The sequence below is a fragment of the Hyla sarda genome, chromosome 1, assembly GCF_029499605.1.
Source record: "Hyla sarda isolate aHylSar1 chromosome 1, aHylSar1.hap1, whole genome shotgun sequence".
NCBI lineage: Eukaryota > Metazoa > Chordata > Amphibia > Anura > Hylidae > Hyla > Hyla sarda.
The window spans coordinates 503,545,231-503,567,437 of NC_079189.1; positions in this window are offsets into that span (position 1 = coordinate 503,545,231).

Genomic DNA, 22,207 nt, shown 5'->3' on the forward strand with positions numbered 1-22,207 from the left:
TCTGTCCTATCTGCCCCCAGGCCACATATCCCTCCTTGCTGTACTCCTGCACTAAATGGAAGAAGATCAGGGAGCAAGCATGCTGTATGTCTGTATATATCCAGCTTCCATGCTCCCTGATCTTGTGAAGCAGTAAGTCCTGTTGTGGGCAGGCCCCCCTCAAACGCCTGGCCCGACTACCTGACCGGTCAGTCTGCCCCTGCATAGGAATCTAATTGACAGGACTGTAGAAACCACAGAGGCATGCTAGTCCTGCCCTCACTTCCTGGACTTTGTCCCTGCCTGGGCTTCAACTGGGACAAGGATGATGTAAAAAAAAAGAGTTAAGAAATGTAAATAAGCTCCTTCCCTAATAATAGTTTGTATCACCCCCCCTTTACCTATTTTTCCAATAAAATAACGTTAACAAAAATAAACATAGACGTATATGGTATTGCTGCATGTGTAAATGTCCAAACTATTAAAATATAATGTTAATTAAGACACATGGTCAATGGTGTAAATGTACAAAAATTCTGAATTCCAGAATTGCATATTTTTGGTCACTTCATATAAAAAGAAAAAAAAATTATAAAAAGCAATCAAAAAGTCCCAAAGCAAATATAGTACCAATAAAAATCAAGGTGAGAAAAATTAGTACCTATATCTCCAAAAAAAAAGGTGTTAAAGGGGTCCGAAGAGGACAATTTTAAGCTTACTATTTCTCGTACAAAAATGTATAATTTTTTAAAAGTAGCAAAATAAAACAAAACCTATAGGAATTGGGTATTGTTATTATATGGTTCTACAGAATTAAGATAATTGGCGCTATTTACTAATTGTTTTCATTTGGTTTTACAGCTGAATTTAGGTGCAGGTTATGTGTGCCAAAATTTGCACCAAAAAAACCTTGAAGCCCAACCATCATGAAAGAAAGAGTGGCCGCCTGGAGAAAGGGGTGGGTCCCTGACAAAAAGGGTGTGTCCCTGACAGAAGGGGCATGCCCCTGACATATTTACTAAGATTTCCACATAAAATGTGGTGGATTTGAGCTCTGGAAAACATGACAGTTTAGAACTGTTGGAATAAAGTAAAACGTAGGGAAAATTTTAAATACTGTGGAAAAATACCTGTCTGGGAAAATAACCCAACAAGAAAACAATACTCCACTCTTAGTAAATGAACCCCAATCTGTCATTTTTCCCAAAAAGTTTGCAGTGTCAAAGTGGAAGCCCCTAAAGCGGAAGCCCCTATCTATCTATCTATCTATCTATCTATCTATCTATCTGTCTATATATCTATCTATTCCAATATACTTAGATGACTAGGGAATAACCAGCATATGGTATTATTGGGAGGGCAGGAAAGATTAGTCATTTTCCTGTAGTTTGATACCTGTTTAGCACATCCTGGTCCATTATACCGCCAACACCAATTTAAGGACACTGCAAAGTTCTTACTGGATGTGACACATAAGACTACGCATTCTAAAAGGTAACACATTCAATCATTTATCTCTAGTACCAGATATTATTGAATGTATTATATTCCAGGCATGGGCAGCAAATATGATGGATACATACATCATACAACAAGGAGCATGATGAATATGATGTAGATTGTCTACAAATGTGGTCTTATTTGATAACCATTTATATTACCAGCTCTTTCAATTGATGAATAATTTTATTTTTTGGAAAACATGATTTATTCATACAGTTTCTCTGAAATTTATTAGACTTTGTCACAAAATGCATCATATAGAAATGGCTTTATATCTGACAATTGTCATTGCATTATAGACGTAAGTGTTTTTCTGATGGAAGTTAAATCTGGTTACACTGGATGTCCCAGCTGCCTTATGCTTGAGTTAGGATAATATAATGTTGTTTAAATTTCAGGTTGTGCAATGCTACAGGGAAATAGAAAGCTTCTAGCAACACATATTTACATTGCTGCTAGAAAATACCCATTTGTCATCACTCATCAAAATCTGAAAATGTTTCTATAAAGTGTAACATGGCTTTATAGCTCTTAGGATACAGAAACATATGGAGAAACACATGATTCCACATGAAAATTGACCTGCAGTGTGGATTTCTAAATATCAGATGTTGTGGATATGCTGTATATTTTTCCCATTCACTTCAATGGGAAAATCTAAATTTGCAACAAAAATTTTATTATTGCAAATTTTACTGTGGAAATTCTGCAAATGCCGCTGAATGCCACAAAGCAAATATGGTTCATAAAATACAAGCAGATGACCAGGATCATGCTCAATGCTTTGCTGTTTGGCAGATATATAATTACCATTTAAAGCACAACTGTCACCAAGAATATGCTTGTGAAGCTGCACACACAGTACACTAGGGCTTCAAGTGTATTCTTTGCATATCCTTATAAATAAATTAGGCTGGGTTCACACTACGTTTATGTCATCCTGGGACCAGATCCTTCTGGGAAATGTGCATATCGGGAGCTCCCGTATCCCAGTCGGACCCGGCCCCACATGTCATTCATTTGAATGAGCCGACCAGAGTTAGATAGTAACTCCGGTCGGCAAATTTTTGCACCATATCCGGTTTTCTGGCTGGTCTGAAAACCGTGGCATCGGGGCCGGGTCCGGCTGGGATACGGGAGTGCCTGGTTTTCCCGTATGGACAAAACTTAGTGTGAATGCAGCGTAAAACTATTCCAAGCTTAACAAAAAACAACGTTATAATCCCTTCGGGAGTCAGGGTAACAGTTGGAGATGCGGAGCCCAGGGTCCGCTCTCTTCTGGGGACACACCGCCCCCTTCCAGCTACTTCAGCAAGTTGGCAGACACAGAGGGCACGCCTGCCTGCGGTGGCACTGTGCAACTCTGCTGCATGTGCGCTAGCTGTCAGTTAACTGTGCGATGTAAGCAGAGGGAGGCTATGCGGCCCAGCAGCAGACCGGACTCCAGGCTCTGCTTCTCCTACTCTTGGCCCGGCTCACGGATCTGATTTTTTGGTTAGTATAAAACAGCCTAATTTATTTTATAAAGAAATGCCGAAAATATGCTTGTGAAGCTCTAGTGCACTGTGTGTGCAGCTTTACAAGCATATTCTTGGACACAGTTGCGCTTTCTGCTTGAAGATAAGGGTAAAGGAAGATTTTGCCAAAATACAGCAATTACTGATATAAAAAATAAAGCTATGGGTGAAAAGGCACAATGCTGTGGTGGTGAAAACACACAATGCTGCGGTGTTGCTGTTGAGTACTTAATGGATCTGGCCAAGTGCAAAGCAACAGCAATGAAACTATATTGTGGAGAGAATTTATGAAGCCTTTTATAAATGGCTTTTATAACAATACCATTTAGACCATTTAGACTGGTGAATGTGTGAATGTAGCATTTACTGTGCAGCTTTTTATCAGAGCACATGCTATTTGTTTTCAAACCTATATTCCTCACCATGCAAAGTGTGCCATGTCAGAACAGATCACAATTGGAGGGACTCTTAAGGCTCTCATCCTGATTTGTCCTAACAATTTCATCTTCCCTCTCCTGACAATATTTTCTGCATTTTCCACTTACACTTTTCTTCAAAAGTTCTTTTTAGGAGCAGGGTATTGAAGGCTTCTGTGCAGTAGAAAGAAATAATGAGAAATGTAGCACTCACCCCTTCAGTGATGCAAAATGAAGATCCTTTATTTGAAAATCACAGGTGCAGGTTACAGGCAGGGAAGGGGGAATAAAACAACGGTGGTGGCTCCGTTTCACGGCAAAACCCGCCTGGGGAGGCGTGACCAAGTGGGTTTTGCCAGAAAACTGAGCCATCGCAGCTCCTCTGAGCTCGGAGGAGCCCATGTTGTTTTATTCCCCTGTCCCTTCCTGTAACCTGCACCTATTATTTTCAAATAAAGGATCTTCATTTTGCCTCACTGAAGGGGTGAGTGCTACGTTCCTTATTTTTTCTTCATACTGCATTTTTGTTACTAAGTATTCAGGAATTCTCAGCACCTCTCATGCTGAATATTGTATGGGAATTCCTCATACCTACAGTTTCCGTGCCTCCTGCCACCCCATATAACCCTGGTGCCAAGCAGCTTCACTTCTTGCATCTAATAAAGGCTTCTATTTACCCCTAGTAGAAAGAGTCAGCTGTGTATGCAGGGCCGGATTTTTATTGGAGCTTTTGGAGCTCATGCTTTGGGCCCTGCACGGCCAGGAAAGAAAGGGGGCCCCGCTCCGTCTGCATCATGCAGGTCCTGGTCGGCAGTCACTAAAAAACAGGGATCTCCACACAGAACATAATGGCAGTGACTGCCTGATCAGAAACTGCTTTGTACTTTCCGAATGCTGGAGAGGGTGATTGCTTTGAGGACCTGTGGGGATGTGACGATCATGTGATTCGGGGGAGGTGTGCTAAAGTTCCTAGAGCAGCCAGGAGAGTAGTGTGGTGAGTTCTCCCTGCAATCTGTTGGTGGGAAGTCACTGTATATAGCAGTGTTTCCCACCCTGGTTAGAATACACTAATATACAGTATATGCATGTGAGCTCCGAAGCTGCACTCACTATTCTGCTGATGGGGTCACTATGTACATCAGTGTTTCCCAACTAGGGTCCCTCCTAGTGTTTCAAAACTACAGCTCCCAGCATGCCTGGATAGCCAAAGCCTGTCAAAGGCTGTTTAGGCATGCTGGGAGTTGTAGTTTTGCAACATCTGGAGGCTGGTGAGGTCACTGTGCATACATTACTTACCATGTACTTAGTTTCCTGTATTACACTCCAGAACTGCACTCACTATTCTGCTGGTGGGGTCACTGTGTACATACATTACTTATCCTGTACTGATCCTGAGTTATATCCTGTATTATACTACAGAGCTGCACTCACTTTTCTGCTGGTGGGGTCACTGTGTACATACATTACATTACTTATCCTGTACTGATCCTGAGTTATATCCTGTATTATACTACAGAGCTGCACTCACTTTTCTGCTGGTGGGGTCAATGTGTACATACACTACATTACTTGTTGGGGGTTGATGTCCCTGAGCACTTAGTGGTGATATTGGGGGTGATGTCAGGGAGTGATATCTGAGTACTCAGCGGTGATGTCAGTCAGCACTCAGCGGTGATGTCAGGGATTTATGTCAGGCAGCACTCAGTGTGAGATTAGGAAAGGACAGTGGCACAAAAAATTAGCCCTCATATAGCCTTGTATACGGAAAAATTAAAGTGTTATAGGGTTCAGAATGGGAAAATGTTATGCCTGTTAATTTTCTCACAAAAAGTAGTAAAATATAACAAAACCTACATTAATTAGTTATCGTTGTAATCTGTGGACCTACAGAATGAAGATAATGTGTAAATTTAAACTGTAAAATGTATTGCGTAGAAACTAACCCACACTCCCAAAAACTTTCCAAAATTGCATTATTTTGGTAGATTTTGTTATTGAACAATGTATTTATTGTATGTGGGCAGGCCATCTATATGGATGTGGTACATGGGGGCCCTATGAGTTGTCAGTCCACCCCTGCTAGCCGGCAACAAGTCTCAGTGGGAGGGGAGGGGTGTGTGTCTTGGGGGTGTTGTTTGGGGGCCCCATCGTACTAAAGTGCTTCGTCTTCCAGGCAGCCTTAATCTTGCCCTGTGTGTATGGTCAATTCTTCTCCTCCACTTCCTGTCACCAGCAGTTGGGAAGGTTTATTGCTGAGGCTTGGTGTCTTACTCTAGCAGACAAGTTGGGAAAACAGCTTCTAAACTTCTAAAAGTTATCATCTCTTGTGCAGGGAAGCTGTGACGTTGCAGGAGCACCGTGTCTTTATTACAAGTGGATGGAGCATCTACACAGTGCCTCAGAAAAGATGTTTACACTATGTCAGCTTGTGCTTCTTGTTCTGCCTAACCCAATGTATCTGCAGAGCGAGGGAGCTGATTATTGAAAAAAAAAAAGGTTCAGGACACTAATCCTTTCATCTGGGACACAGGCCCTCGATCTGCCCCTGACAGAACTGAGAGATTAGACATGCGGAAGGGCAAGGAGGTGGTGATGGGGGTTGTCGCAGACTACTACCGCAATCTCTATGCCAAAAAGACATCTGACCCTGAAGCTGCCGAGAGTTTCCTGCCAGGTATCACTAAAGTTGTTGATCTCGCAGGTGCCGTGGCCATGGACGATCCCTTGACGTCGGGGGAGCTGCTCTCTGCTGCTAAATCCGTTAAGCCCATCAGGACCCCGGGCAGTGGCAGTCTTCCGGCTGAGCTCTATGTAGCGCTGGGGGACCTGATCTGTCCGGACCTGTTGGAGGTGTATGAGGAGATGTGGTGGGGGGGCAGAATGCCTCCATCGTTGAGGGAAGGGATGATCACGATCTTGTATAAGAGGAAGGGGGAGAGATGTCACTTGAAAACCTGGGTCCCATCTCTGTCTTGAACGTGGACTACAAGATCCTCGCCAAGGTGCTAGCCAACAGGCTGAAGTCTGTCATCGAGCAGATCGCTCACTCGGACCAGACCCAGGGGCGGATCCAGAGTCGAGTCTCGGGAGGGGCACTATTAGAGTATTTTGTGTTGGCGGACAGAAAATAAGATGTTGCTTACAGAACTTACAATATTATTAAATGTATCATACAGTCCTAACCTTGTTTAAGACTTTTAGGCCATGCTCACACGTCAGAATAATAATCAAATACACAAATTGCCACAGAATGGGAAAGTGCTAAAGAGGTTTTTACCATTTAAAACTACAGCTCCCAGTATGACCTAAGTAGTGGTGAGGAGATGCTGGGAGTTGTTGTTTCACCCATCATTACTGCAGAACTTACAAGTGACTCCAGCTCTGATGGGACAGTCAGGACAATACACAATGATATCAGTGACTACAGGTGATGTCTTCTCTATAGTCTTTCCTTATCTAATTCAGATGTACTTACCACGGGACTTGTTCCAGCTAAATCTTTGCAGAACTTGACGCCCAGATAGCTCCTCACTACGATTCTGATCCTCTATATGAAAAAAATAATTATTATAAACCTGCCAGACACTGTATTCTTCGAATATAATACTGGCACATACCTTCTGAATATAATTCTGACACACTGTATCCCCTGAATAAACAACACACTGTACCCTCTGAATATAAAACCGCGACACACCGTACCCTCTGAATATAAAACTATCATACACTGCACCCTCTGAATATAATACTACCACACACTGTGCCCTCTGAATATAATACTACCACACTGTGCCCTCTAAATTTAATACTACCAAAAACTGCACTCTCTGAATATAATACTACCACACACTGCACTCTCTGAATATAATACACCACACACTGCACTCTCTGAATATGATACTATCACACACTGCACTCTGAATATAATACTACCACACACTGCACTCTCTGAATATAATACTACCACACACTGCACTCTCTGAATATAATACTACCACACATTGCACTCTCTGAATAGAATACTACCACACAGTGCACCCTCTGAATATAATACTATCATACACTGCACCCTCTGAATATAATACTACCACACACTGTGCCCTCTGAATATAATACTACCAAACACTGCACTCTCTGAATATAATACTACCACACACTGCACTCTCTGAATATAATACTACCACACACTGCACTCTCTGTATATAATACTACCATACACTTCACTTTTTGAATATAATACTACCACACACTGCACTCTCTGAATATAATACTACCACACACTGCACTCTCTGAATATAATACTACCACACACTGCACTCTCTGTATATAATACTACCACACACTGCACTCTCTGAATATAATACTGCCACACACTGCACTCTCTGTATATAATACTACCACACACTGCACTCTCTGAATATAATACTACCACACACTGCACTCTCTGTATATAATACTACCACACACTGCACTCTCTGAATATAACTTGCTGTGCAGTGCACCCTCCGAATAAAATACCCAAATGTATTGTTGCCCATAAAAAAAACGTACCACCCCAGAAATTCCTCATAATCTACAATATACTTCTGAAATGCAGAACACTCTGTGCCTTCACATATAGTAATAATGCCCCATCTTGTGCCCCTACATGTAATAATTACGACCCGTCCTGTTCCCCCCACATAATAATGCCCTGTGCCCCTAACATATATTGCCCCCTGTGCTGTGCCCTTCACATATAATTCCCCCGTTCTTTGCCCCTCACATATAATGCCCCCATCAAGCGTCCCTCACATATAATGCCCCCATCATGTGCCCCTCACATATAATGCCCCCTTTGCTGTTCCCCTCACATATAATGCCCCCCCGTGCTGTGCCCCTCACAAATAATTCTCCTGTTATATGTCCCACACATATAATGCCCCCTGTGCTGTGCCCCTCACATATAATGCCCCCGTTCTTTGCCCCTCACATATAATGCCCCAATCATGTGCCCCTCATATATAATGCCCCCATCATGCACCCCTCACATGTAATGCCCCCATCATGCACCCCTCACATATAATGCCCCCATCATGCGCCCCTCACATATAATGTCCCGTGCTGTGCCCTTCACATATAATGCCCCCGTTCTTTGCCCCTCACATATAATGCCCCCATCATGCGCCCCTCACATATAATGCCCCCTGTCCCCTCAGGGGGCATTATATGTGAGGGGCACAGCACAGGGGGCATTATGTTTGGGGCACATGACAGGAGCATTATATGTGAGGGGCACAGCACAGGGGGCATTATATGTGAGGGGCACAGAACAGGGGGCATTATATGTGAGGGGCGCATGATGGCGCATTATATATGAGGGGCACAGGATGGGGGCATTATATATGAGGGGCGCATGATGGGGGCATTATATGTGTGGGGCACAGCACAGGGGGCATTATATGTGTGGGGCACAGCACAGGGGGAATTATATCATATAATGCCCCCTGTGCTGTGCCCAATATATATAATGCCCCCTGTGCTGTGCCCCTCACATATAATACCCCCTGTGCTGTGCCCCCCACACATATAATTTATATGTGAGGGGCACAGCACAGGGGGCATTATATGTGAGGGGCACAGCACAGGGGGCATTATATGTGAGGGGCACAGCACAGGGCCCCCCCTGTCATGTGCTCTTCACATATAGGGCCCCCAGTGCTTTGCCTTGCAGCCCCTCACATTAAAAATTCCCCTAAGTTTTTTAATCCCCCTCCCCCCTCCTCCTGTACGATTTAGTGCCCTTAACAGTGGCACATATTCTGTCCCCCAAATCCCCTGGGCCCTGAGCATACTCTTAGTACTTACTGTATGCTGGCCGCGGGGACGGGATTTCCGGGCACCGGTGCGATGATGTGACGTCATCGCGCCGGCCTGCAGTGGATCGCGACCCTGCAGCTCACACGCTGTGTGGCATTGCTAGGATTTGTGTCACCCGTTGCGGTAGAAAATGGTGTCACCCAAACATGCTGGGAGTTGTAGTTTTGCAACAGCTGGAGGCACCCTGGTTGGGAAACATTGACATAGATGGATAGGGAATATATATAGACCAGGGGTTCTCACCTATTTTTAGTGAGGGTCCGCTTATCCAGGTCTGCCATCAGGTAAAGGTCCAAGCTGTATGCTAATGCTTGGTCCACACCTAGCGGCCTCAGCACCATGAAGGCAATAGCAAACTAACAACTAAAGTGTGGAGGATGTATAACCTGAATACTGCTGCACACTGTAACCACTGACTCTAATACTGCCACACACTGTACCCACTGAATATAATACTGCCGCACACTGTACCCCCTGAATATATTACTGACACACACTGGGCCCCTGAATATAATACTGCCACACACTGTATCCCTGAAGATAATACTGCCACACACTGGGCCCCTGAATATAATACTGCCACACACTGTACCCCTGAATATAATACTGCCACACACTGGGCCCCTGAATATAATATTGCCACACACTGTACCCCCTGAATATATTACTGCCACACACTGGGCCCCTGAATATAATACTGCCACACACTGTGCCTCTGGTATATTACTGCCACACACTGTACCCCTGAATATAATACTGCCACACACTGTACCCCTGAATATAATACTGCCACACACTGGGCCCCTGAATATAATACTGCCACACACTGGGCCCCTGAATATAATACTACCACACACTGTGCCCTCTGAATGTAATACTGCCACACACTGTACCCCCGAATATAATACTGGCACACACTGTACCCCTGAATATACTACTGCCACACACTGTATCCCTGAATATAATACTACCACATACTTTGCCCTGAATATAAACCTGCCACCCACTGTGCCCCTGGTATATTACTGCTACCCACTGTGCCCCTTAAAATAATACTGCCATTCACTGTGCCCCTGAAAATAATTCTGCCACACACTGGGCCCCTGCTATATTACTGCCACACACTATTCCCCTGCAACATTACTTGCAGATGTTATGCTCTAACGCTGACTAATTGCACCTCTGTGTCTCTTAAAACAATAAAATGAAGCCACTGTGCCTATAGAATGAATGACGCCACTGTGACCCCAGAATTAATGATGCCACTGTGACCCCAGAATTAATGATGCCACTGTGACCACAGAATTAATGATGCCACTGTGACCCCAGAATTAATGATGCCACTGTGACCACAGAATTAATGATGCCACTGTGACCACAGAATTAATGATGCCACTGTGACCCCCGAATTAATGATGCCACTGTGACCACAGAATTAATGACGCCACTGTGACCACAGAATTAATGATGCCACTGTACCCACCGAATTAATAAAGCCACTGTACCCACAGAATTAATGATGCCACTGTGACCACAGAATTAATGATGCCACTGTACCCACAGAATTAATGATGCCACTGTGTCCCACAGAAATAATGACACAGCTGTATCCCCAGAATTAATTATGCCACTGTGCCTACAGAATTAATGATGCCACTGTGCCTGCAGAAGTAATGATTCCACTGTGCCTCACAGAATTAATGATGCCACTGTGCCCCACAGAATTAATGATGCCACTGTGCCTACAGAATTAATGATGCCACTGTGCCCACAGAATTTATGATGCCACTGTGATCACAGAATTAAGGATTCCACTGTGCCCACAGAATTAATGATGCCTCTGTGACCACAGAATTAATGATGCCACTGTACCCACAGAATAAGTGATGCCACTGTACCCATATAATTAATGATGCCACTGTACCCACAGAATTAATGATGCCACTGTACCCACAGAATTAATGATGCCACTGTGTCCCACAGAAATAATGACACAACTGTATCCCCAGAATTAATTATGCCACTGTGCCTACAGAATTAATGATGCCACTGTGCCTGCAGAAGTAATGATTCCACGGTGCCCCACAGAATTAATGATGCCACTGTGCCCCACAGAATTAATGATGCCACTGTGCCTACAGAATTAATGATGCCACTGTGCCCACAGAATTTATGATGCCACTGTGATCACAGAATTAAGGATTCCACTGTGCCCACAGAATTAATTATGCCTCTGTGACCACAGAATTAATGATGCAACTGTACCCACAGAATAAGTGATGCCACTGTACCCATATAATTAATGATGCCACTGTACCCACAGAATTAATGATGCCACTGTACCCACAGAATTAATGACACAACTGTATCCCCAGAATTAATGATGCCACTGTACCCACAGAATTAATAATGCCACTGTGCCTACAGAATTTATGATGCCATTGTGCCCACAGAAGTATTGATACCACTGTACCTCCAGAAGTAATGATGCCACTGTGACCACATAATTAATTATGCCACAGTACCCACAGAAATAAGGATGCCACTGTGCCTCCAGAAGTAATGATGCCACTGTGCCTACAGAATTAAGGATGCCACTGTGTCCCACAAAATTAAGGATGCCACTGTGACCACAGAATTTATGATGCCACTGTGCCCACAGAATTTATGATGCCACTGTGCCCACATAATTAAGGATGCCACTATACCCACAGAATTAAGGATGCCACTGTGCCCACATAATTAATAATGCCACTGTGTTCCACAGAATTAAGGATGCCACTGTGTTCCACAAAATGAATGATGCCACTGTACCCACAGAATTAATGATGCCACTGTTCCCCAGAATTAATGCCACTGTGCCCCCATATGAACTTTGCCACTGTAACTCTCCATCTGTTGTAAACTACAACTCCCATCATGCACAGACAAAAGGTCATGATGGTAGCTGTAGTTCTACAATAACTGGAGAGTCACAGATGGGAGAACAGCAGGGATTGTGCTGGGAAGGTGGGAGGGATGATGCTGGAAAAGGGTGGGCATGGATGGTGGGGGGTAGTTTACCTTACCTGCCTTAGAACACTACTGGGCTCCTGTATCCTCCAGGCACTTCCTGCTTGCTGGGTCATGTGATGTTTTGGTATCACATGACCCAAGCAGAGCAGTAGAAAGCTGCCAATCAGGGGGAAGAGAAGCCGAGTAAGTGCCCAATAACTCCACAGACTCGCTGTGTGCACACTCCTTTTGCACTGCAGACTGAGTATACAAAAATAGCTTGTGACAGGGATGAACGCTGGGACAGGGTGTCACTAGTGTTGCTCGCAAATATTCGCAATGCAAATTTTATTCGCGAATATCGCATATTCGCGAATTCGCGAATATTCGCGAATATAGCACTATATATTCGTAATTACCAATAGTCTTTTTATTTTATTTTTTTTGATTTTTTTTTTCACAGTACACATCACAGTGATCATCCCTTTCTGCTTCCAGCTTGTGTGGTGTAAAGAAAGCTCTAATACTACTGTGCGAGATCGGTGTGCGAATATTCGCATATGCGAAAATAATGCATATGCCACTTTTCGCATATGCGAATTTTCGGTTATGTTAATTTCTGTATATGCTAATTTTCGCATATGTAAATTTTCGCATACGCGAATTTTCACATATACGAAAATAAATCGAGAATATTAGGAATATGCGAATATTCGCAAATATATGACGAATATTCGCGAATATTCGCGAATTCGAATATGGCCTATGCCGCTCAACACTAGGTGTCATCCGGTGCGGCCCGCACCCCCCTAACAACGCCACTGCTCACAGCGTGTGACAGCCAAGGTTAGTGAATGGTGGAGCGGAAGCTTATAGCTTTGGCTCCACCATTCTAGGGGGCAGCAATCTCGGGGGGGGGGGGGGGGGGGCAATTGCCCCGTTGCCCCCCCTGGATCCGCCACTGACCAGACCTGCGGCATTCCCGGTTGCAAGATTGCCGACACCCTTGCCCTTGTGAGAGACACGGTCCATTACATCCAGGGCCATTGTGCCCACGCCACCCTAGTCAGTCTGGATCAGGAGAAGGCATTTGAACGTGTCTCTCACGCTTTCATGGGCAGGGCTTCGCGTAAGCAGGGTATGGGGAAGATGTTTTGCTCGTATGTTAACGTGATGTATCTTGGCATTTGCTGCACGATGCTGGTGAACGGCTGGAACACTGACCCCTTTCTTGTCCTTTCCAGGGTCAGACAAGGATGCCCTCTTTCACCTCTTCTTTTTGTTTGTGTTATAGAGCTCTTCACTGAGTCTATCAGGCAGAGTAGAGAGATCAGAGGGATCACCGCATCGGGACCAGATCGCTACGAGGTCAAGTGCTCGCTCTACATGAGGACTTCGGGGGCAAAAGTCAACTGCGGGAAGTCAGAAGCAATGCTCTTCAGGGAATGGCACCTGGCTTCTTCCGCCCCCTTCCCTTTTACTGTTAAACTTCATCCAAATCCTCCGACTTGTGGAAGCCTAAGACTGTTTACAAGCTCATCAGAGCTAAGGACTTGCTGGAGCATGTTCCAGGGCTCCCTAAGGCCACTGCAGAGACTGTTTGAGGTCATTTGTGCATGTCCGTGGCCTGTGCAAAACCAGGTACTGCCTTAGGTGCCCCTATGTGGAGGAAACATCTATGCATGTCTTTTGGCAGTGCCCCTTTGCACAGGGCCTATGGAACTTGAACTTAGAGACTCAGTACCCAGAAACAACCTATTGTACGATTCTGTGCTGTACAGACTCTTTCCTAGGGTTCATGACGTGGAGGCCATCTAGGAGGCTGAACTGTTTTAAGGATGCTATATGGCTTGCCTGCTCTACAACAGGGAAGACATGTCCGTCCAGGACTGCCGCAGGCTGGTCCACAGTCAGCTTAGACATTATTCCATCTTGGACTGTCTGGACGTCGATGAAGAAGAGGATTAACACCCCTCTGCTTCCCCTACCTCCCCATACATTTGCCCAGTAGTTTGACCCTGTGATCCGCCCTCCCCCCATTGATCTCATGATCCTCCCTGATCACAGACTGTAATGTGTTGTTTTTCGACTGTGTTTCTTCGATATCGAGTGATGGAGCAGAGTGTTAGCATAGCATGTGGTACAGTGTATAGCTTAGGACACCTGTGCTGTATATTGTACTGTCATGCTTTGTGTGATTGTAATTTATTGTATGACTTGTACTGATGACTGAATGACGAATAAAGCTCTTTCAATACCTGAATCTTAATGTCTAGTGACGCCCCTCTTCACACCTATTCTCAAAGGTTTCCCATTAGAACCTTTTCCAGAGTATTATATTGCCTGCCTTCTTCCCATCTATCCACAGAATAGGTGATGATAGTATGATTGCTAGGGTTCTAACTTCCAACACCCCTGACCTAACAACACCTTGGATTAGAGCCCACATAAATGCTTCATAGAGATTAAAGGGGTTATCGACCATAAGGTGATTTCAGCCTGCCAGACAGTAATGTACATGCTTAGGAAGGATCCGCGCTTGTCTTGGGGATAAATGGCGGCTGTGTTGTGAGATTACCATAATGCTGTGGCTATCTTTTTGTGAAATGGCTATTTCCTGTTGGAGTTTCCTCCCTGTAACTACAAGTCCCAGGATCCCTTGTTTTTAATTATGAGGTCACATTTCTCCCTCCCCACATCAGCAACCCCACCCATTGAGACCCAAATGAGCTGAATTTGATGCAAAAGACCAGTGTTTTCTAACAGCTGTTGCAAAAATACAATTACTTGCAGAGTGATATCCCCCCCCCCACACACACACACACGGCGGTCACTCCACAGATTGAAGCAAAGACAGGCTCACTCTGAGCACCTGACTAGTGATGTAATGTCTAGTGATGTAATGTCTCGGGCTCATTTCCTATGCTGTTAAAAATAAACTTTGGGAAAAATATCACATAATCACCATCAAACACAGGTACAGCCACTATCTTATGAACTACACAAACATTACAGCCACTGGAGCATAGACAAGTACCAGGCACGTCTCAACATCAACTGTTTAGAGGAGATTGTAAGAATCAGGCCTTTATAGTCAAACAGATGCAAATAATCTACTATTGAACAATAACAACACTTTCTGGCACCAGTTGATTAAAAAAAAATTATAATAATGTTTTCAAGGGGAGTACCCCTTTAACTTCTCACCATTTATTATAAGGCTATGTACAAACTTTCTTTAGTTTGACATTTCTAAGGTATTAGACAGAAAGTCTGCTATTCACACTTTACTGGTTGACAAAACAAGCAAGTGACTTTTACCTGGTGCACTGCTATATGCTGATGTAAAAGAGCACAGTTTTCTACCTATAAACACTTCAGTGACTTCAGGAATAATAATCTGCTCATTTATATATAGTCTTGGTATATATAATAAACCCAAAGCAAGACTTTTTATGCTCTATAATTTTGGTGGGTCCATTGTATATTCATAACTCCTAACTGGAACACAGCTTTTTATTTATTTATTTATTTTTTTACATGTTTGTACTCTTCTAAGGTCCAGAACAAAAATAAAGCTAAAATCTAGTTAATTCATGGGCTCACTTTGCTTTAACATAAAGATGTTAAAATTTACATTTTGCAACTTAAACATTTTTTCAATCAAACTTGCAGCCTTTTCCTCTACACTAAACCCAATATACAGTGGTCCCTCAAAATACGATGGTAATTCGTTCCAAACGACCCATCGTTTGTCGAATCCATAGTATGTTGAGGGATCCGGGCAATGTAAAGTATAGGAAGCTGTACTCACCTATCCCCGTCGCTCCGGAACAGGTCCTCACCGCTCCCGATGCTGTCCCAGGGGCTCCCGATGCTGTCCCGCTGCTCCGGTGTCTTCTTCGCGATCCTCCGGTGTCTTGCGCATCTTCTGCAGGGTCCGGGCCTCGCTTTCTTGTGACGTTATTACGCTGCTGCGCCAGCGCGGCGTGCGTAGTGACGTAATAACGATGCCGGAAAGCGAGGCCCGGACCCTGGAGAAGATACGCAAGACACCGGAGGATCGCGAAGTGGACCCGGAGCAGCGGGAATAGGTAAGTGAACCTGCTGGGGCACATTACACTGCTATCCGACAGCAGCTTAAGCATTTTGCGCTGTCAGATAGCAGTTAATGCGATGGCCCCGACATATAAAAGCATCGTATGTCGATGCTGACATCGACATGCGATGGCCTCTGAGAGGCCATCGTATGTCGATTTTATCATATGTCGGGCCATCGTAGGTCGGGGGGTTACTGTACTGGGTTATTGTGCCAGTGAACAACATTAAAAAAAGGCGAAAACCTACTGCGAGAGCATGGAGGGAAGCCATGCATATTGATGAGCCGGGTGGGGCGCACGCCTGGCAGAAGATCCCGTGGGGTGCCCAGAGCTCCAGTCCTAACTCCACCCATGCCCGAGGGACCTCATTTACATAAAAAGAAAAACTGTGATAACGTCACAACGGCTGGTCCATTCAGGACATTATAAGTATAATTTTGATCAGTATCACCTGCACTACATGCAGATATAACAGGTTAGTGTGGGTGATACTGATGACAGATTTCCTTTAAACAGATTTGTAAATTACTCCTATTTAAAAATCTTAATCCTTCCAGTACTTATCAGCTGCTATATACTATAGAGGAAATTATTTTCTTTTTGAATTTATTTTCTGTCTGACCACAGTGCTCTCTGCTGACATCTCTGTTCGTATCAGGAACTGTCCAGAGCAGGATAGGTTTGCTAAGGGGATTTTTTCCTGCTCTGGACAGTTCCTGACATGGACAGAGATGTCAGCAAAGAGCACTGTGGCCAGACAAAAAAGAACAACTCAACCTCCTCTGTAGTAAACAGCAGCTGATAAGTACTGGAAGGATTAAGATTTTTAAATAGAAGTAATTTACAAATCTGATTAACTTTCTTGCACCAGTTGATTTAAAAAAAAATAAAAAATAAACAGTCTTGCACCGGAGTACCCCTTTTACTACAGGCCTTTACTTTTGCCCTATCCTTTTTGCATCACCCTGTACACATGCTGCCTCTTACTATGCCTTGTAGGTCAGTTAGGAAAGACAAGAACTTATCATTCTGTTACTTGGCTCTCTGGGTTCCAGCACTGGCAGCCAATGTCTGCATCAAGGTCCAGTTCCAGCAAAAAAGCAATTGTGGCTTGCGGATGATAAATGTGTGATCTCAATTGTTACCGTATATACTTGAGTATAAGCCAAGTTTTTCAGCATGATTTTTTGTGCTGAAAACGCCCCCCTCGGCTTATACTCGAGTGAACAAAAAAACTTTTCTAGCTTTAGCTGTGTGGGATGGTCCCGGCCATCCATCTCCGCCTGTCAATCCCTTCTCAGTAGTCTTCAACCTGCGGACCTCCAGATGTTGCAAAACTACAACTCCCAGCATGCCTGGACAGCCATCGGCTGTCCGGGCATGCTGGGGGTTGTAGTTTTTAAACATCTGGAGGTCCGCAGGTTGAAGACCACTGCGGCTTTCATCATCATCCAGACCCCCCTTTTGTTTTCTACTTACCTCCCCTCGGTGGGAAGGAAGGGTGAGCAGGTCCGGGACGTCCATATTCGACCACCTATGCTGCAGAGACTGTCTGGTGGGGAGGGTTAGTCATTCCAGGCTGTCCATCTTCACCGGGAGGCCCTCTTCTCCATTCCGGGTCGGCCCTGAACTAGTGACGCTGCATTGACGCCACTGCGCAGGGACGTTCATGCGCAGGGATGTCACGGACATCTGCTGCGCACAGATGTCCCTGTGCATCGTCGTCAAGGCAACGTCACTAGTCTGGGATCAGCCCGGAGCGGAGAAGAGGGCCTCCCGGTGAAGATGGACAGCCCGGAACGACTAACCCTCCCCACCAGACGGTCCCTGCAGCATAGGTGGTCGAATATGGACGGCCCGGACCTGCTCACCCTTCCTTCCCACCGAGGGGGGGGGGGGTGAGTAGAAAACAAAAGGGGGGTCTGGATGATGATGAAGGCCGCAGTGGTCTTCAACCTGCGGACCTCAAGATGTTTGAAAACAACAACTGCAAAAGAAAAGAGAAACAGACCTCTAGGGGGCTTTCTAGAAAAGAGCTAAAAAGAAAAAAGAAAGAGAAAAAAGCAACAAAATGTATAGAATCCAGTAAATACAAGTAAAATACTAGTATTTACTGGATTCTATACATTTTGTGTCTTTTTGATTTTTTTGGCCTACTTTAGTTGGTATAGGTAACAACTGTGACCTCTGGTACTTTTTTCAGTTTTCCTTTTATGCTTTAAGTGAGCTACACAACATTTTACATGATCTCCATTGTTGCTTATGTCAGGCCAAAAGGGTGCTGTAAAAGGTGTATGTCCTTTCATAGTTTAATTTAGAATCCAATATGACAATTTACAATTGTACAGTATATACAATTCAGTAATTCTTTTATTAAGGCAACTTTAAGCATAGGTTAATTTTCCTAATTATGAGTAACCAAAAACTTTTGTACTGCTTCTATAATTTTGGAAAACACAACTGGGTGACATTATTCCTAATGTTAGTGTTTTGGGGCAATATATACCAGCAGACATTATGTAATTGACAGAAGTTTTCTCTTGTGCTATTAAGTATTTTTAGTTCCCATAATTCTTTAATTGCTGGAAATTTTGTACAGGTGCATGCGGACCACAAAGTGTCATATCTACTTTTGGATCATCTAAAAGATGGAAACTTTGAAATGTAGCAGAGCAGTTTGGTCCCAGACAAGAGACTGAAGGAGAAGTTTTCAATTTGCAGACATTATAAATGCAAATGCTAAACATGTCTTTTGTTTTTACAAGATCTCCGCAGTTAACAAACAGTAAGTAATGTAAATTATTCTAAGTGGCTAATATGGAGGGCACAGCTGGTAGTTATTGATATTTCTTACTACTATGTAAAGATCATAGTATGGTTTTCATTTAGTAATCGGTTTCAGTTTTACAATTTTTTTTTAAAATAAAAAAAAACACATTCAGAAACATGTTGTAGAGGAATGACATTTCAGAAAATGTGTACCTCTCATTCTAATGTATTCTTTATACTAAGGACTTTACTTTTTGCTCATATTCAGTAATTAAATGAGACTAACTGTGTTTTAGGCAAACCAACAAACATGTCACCTGATGTCAACAAATATCAATCCAATAAATATGGTAGCCAGAGATTTGGCTATGAGCTGAGATTTGGCTATAAGGAATCTAAAACAGACAAATAAGAGGTATATATTTTGGCAGATAAAGGCATGTAAGTATATATTCAGACAAGGCAGTTGTTGTGTAAAAGAACTACAGTTTTAGGCTAAGGGAACACAGTAATTTATGGCCATGTGATAAAAGATCACAATGTTTTGCTGCTAAATTGCAACTGAATGAATAAATGGAGTCATGTTGCAACCCACAAGCTACCTTGGGCAGGACACAACAGTTTGCATAAGTCCAAACCTACTTAACCCCTTGGAGACAGAGCCCATTATGACCCTAAGGACGGGAGCATTTTTTGCAAATCTGACCACTGTCACTTTAAGCATTAATAACTCTGGGATGCTTTTGCTTATAAATTTGATTCCAAGAGAGTTTTTTCGTGACATATTCTACTTTATGGTAGTGGTAAATTTTTGTCGATACTTGCATCATTTCTTGGTGAAAAATTCAAAAATTTGATGAAAAATTTGAAAATTTTGCATTTTTCTAACTTTGAAGCTTTCTGCTTGTAAGGAAAATAGGCATTCCAAATAAATGATATATTGATTCACAAAAACAATATGTCCACTTTATGTTTGCATCATAAAGGCGACATGTTTTTACTTTTGGAAGACATCAGAGGGCTTCAAAGTTCAGCAGCAATTTTCCAATTTGTCACAAAATTTTCAAAATCGGAATTTTTCAGGGACCAGTTCAGTTTTGAAGTGGACTTGAAGGGCCTTAAAATTAGAAATACCCCACAAATGACCCCATTATGAAAACTGCAGCCCTCATAATATCCAAAATGACATTCAGTAAGTTTGTTAACCCTTTAGGTGTTTCACAGGAATAGCAGCAAAGTAAAGGAGAAAATTCAAAATCGTCATTTTTTACACTCGCATGTTCTTGTAGACCCAGTTTTTTTAATTTTTACAAGTGGTAATAGGAGAAAAAGCCCCCCAAAATTTGTAACCCAATTTCTCTCGATTAAGGAAATACCTCCCATGTGTATGTTAAGTGTTCGGTGGGTGCAGTAGAGGGCTCAGAAGGGAAGGAGCGACAATGGGATTTTGGAGAGTGAATTTTGCAGAAATGGTTTTTGGGGGGCATGTCACCTTTAGGAAGCCCCTATGGTGCCAGAACAGCAGAAAAAAACCCACATGGCATACCATTTTGGAAACTACACCCCTCAAGGCACGTAACAAGGGGTCCAGTGAGCCTTAACACCTCACAGGTGTTTGGCAACTTTTCGTTAAAATCAGATGTGTAAATGAAAAAAAAATGTTTTCACTAAAGTGCAGTTGTTTCCCCAAATTTACCATTTTTATAAAAGGTAATGGGAGAAAATGCCCCCCAAAATTCGTAACCCCATCTCTTCTGAGTATGGAAATACACCATGTTATGACGTAAAATGCTCTGCTGGCGCACTACAATGCTCAAGAGAGAGGGAGCGCCATTGGACTTTTGGAAAGTGAATTCGTTTGGAATGGTTGTCAGGGGCCATGTGCGTTTACAAAGCCCCCCGTGGTGCCAGAACAGTGGACCCCCCCCCCACATGTGACCCCATTTTGGAAACTACACCCCTCACAGAATTTAATAAGGGGTGCAGTGAGTATTTACACCCCACTGGCGTTTGACAGATCTTTGGAACAGTGGGCTGTGCAAATGAAAAATGTAATTGTTCATTTTCACGGACCACTGTTCCAGACATCTGTCAGACACCTGTGGGGCGTAAATGCTCACTGCACCCCTTAATACATTACATGAGGGGTATAGTTTCCAAAATGGGGTCACATGTGGGTATTTATGTTTTTGCGTTTATGTCAGAACCGCTGTAAAATCAGCCACCCCTGTGCAAATCACCAATTTAGGCCTCAAATGTACATAGTGCGCTCTCACTCCTGAGCCTTGTTGTGCGTCCGCAGAGCATTTTACGCCCACATATGGGGTATTTCCGTTACAAATTTTGGGGGTCTTTTTTTCCTTTTACCTTTTGTGAAAATAAAACGTATGGGGCAACACTAGCATGTTAGTGTAACATTTTCTCATTTTTTTAAACTAACAGGCTGGTGTACACCCCAACTTTTCCTTTTCATAAGGGGTAAAAGGAGAAAAAGACCCCCAAAATGTGTAATTCAATTGCTCCTGAGTATGGAAATATCCCATATGTGGCCCTAAACTGTTTCCTTGAAATACGACAGGGCTCTTAAGTAAGAGGGCTCCATGCACATTTGAGGATTAAATTAGGGATTGCATAGGGGTGTACATAGGGGTATTCTACACCAGTGATTCCCAAACAGGGTGCCTCCAGCTGTTTCAAAATTCCCAGCATGCCTGGACAGTCAGTGGCTGTCCAGAAATGCTGGGAGTTGTTGTTTTGCAACAGCTGGAGGCTCCATTTTGGAAACACTGCTGCACGATACGTTTTTCATTTTTATGGGGGGGACGACAGTGTAAGGGGGTGTATATGCAGTGTTTTACTCTTTAATATGTGTTAGTGTAGTGTAGTGTTTTTAGGGTACATTTGCACTGGCGGGTTACGGTGAGTTTCCCGCTATGAGTTTGCGCTGCGGCAAAAAATTTACCGCAGCCCAAACTTGAAGCAGGAAACTTACTGTAAACCTGCCCGTGTGAATGTACCCTGTACGTTCACATGGGGGGGCAAACCTCCAGCTGTTTCAAAACTACAACTC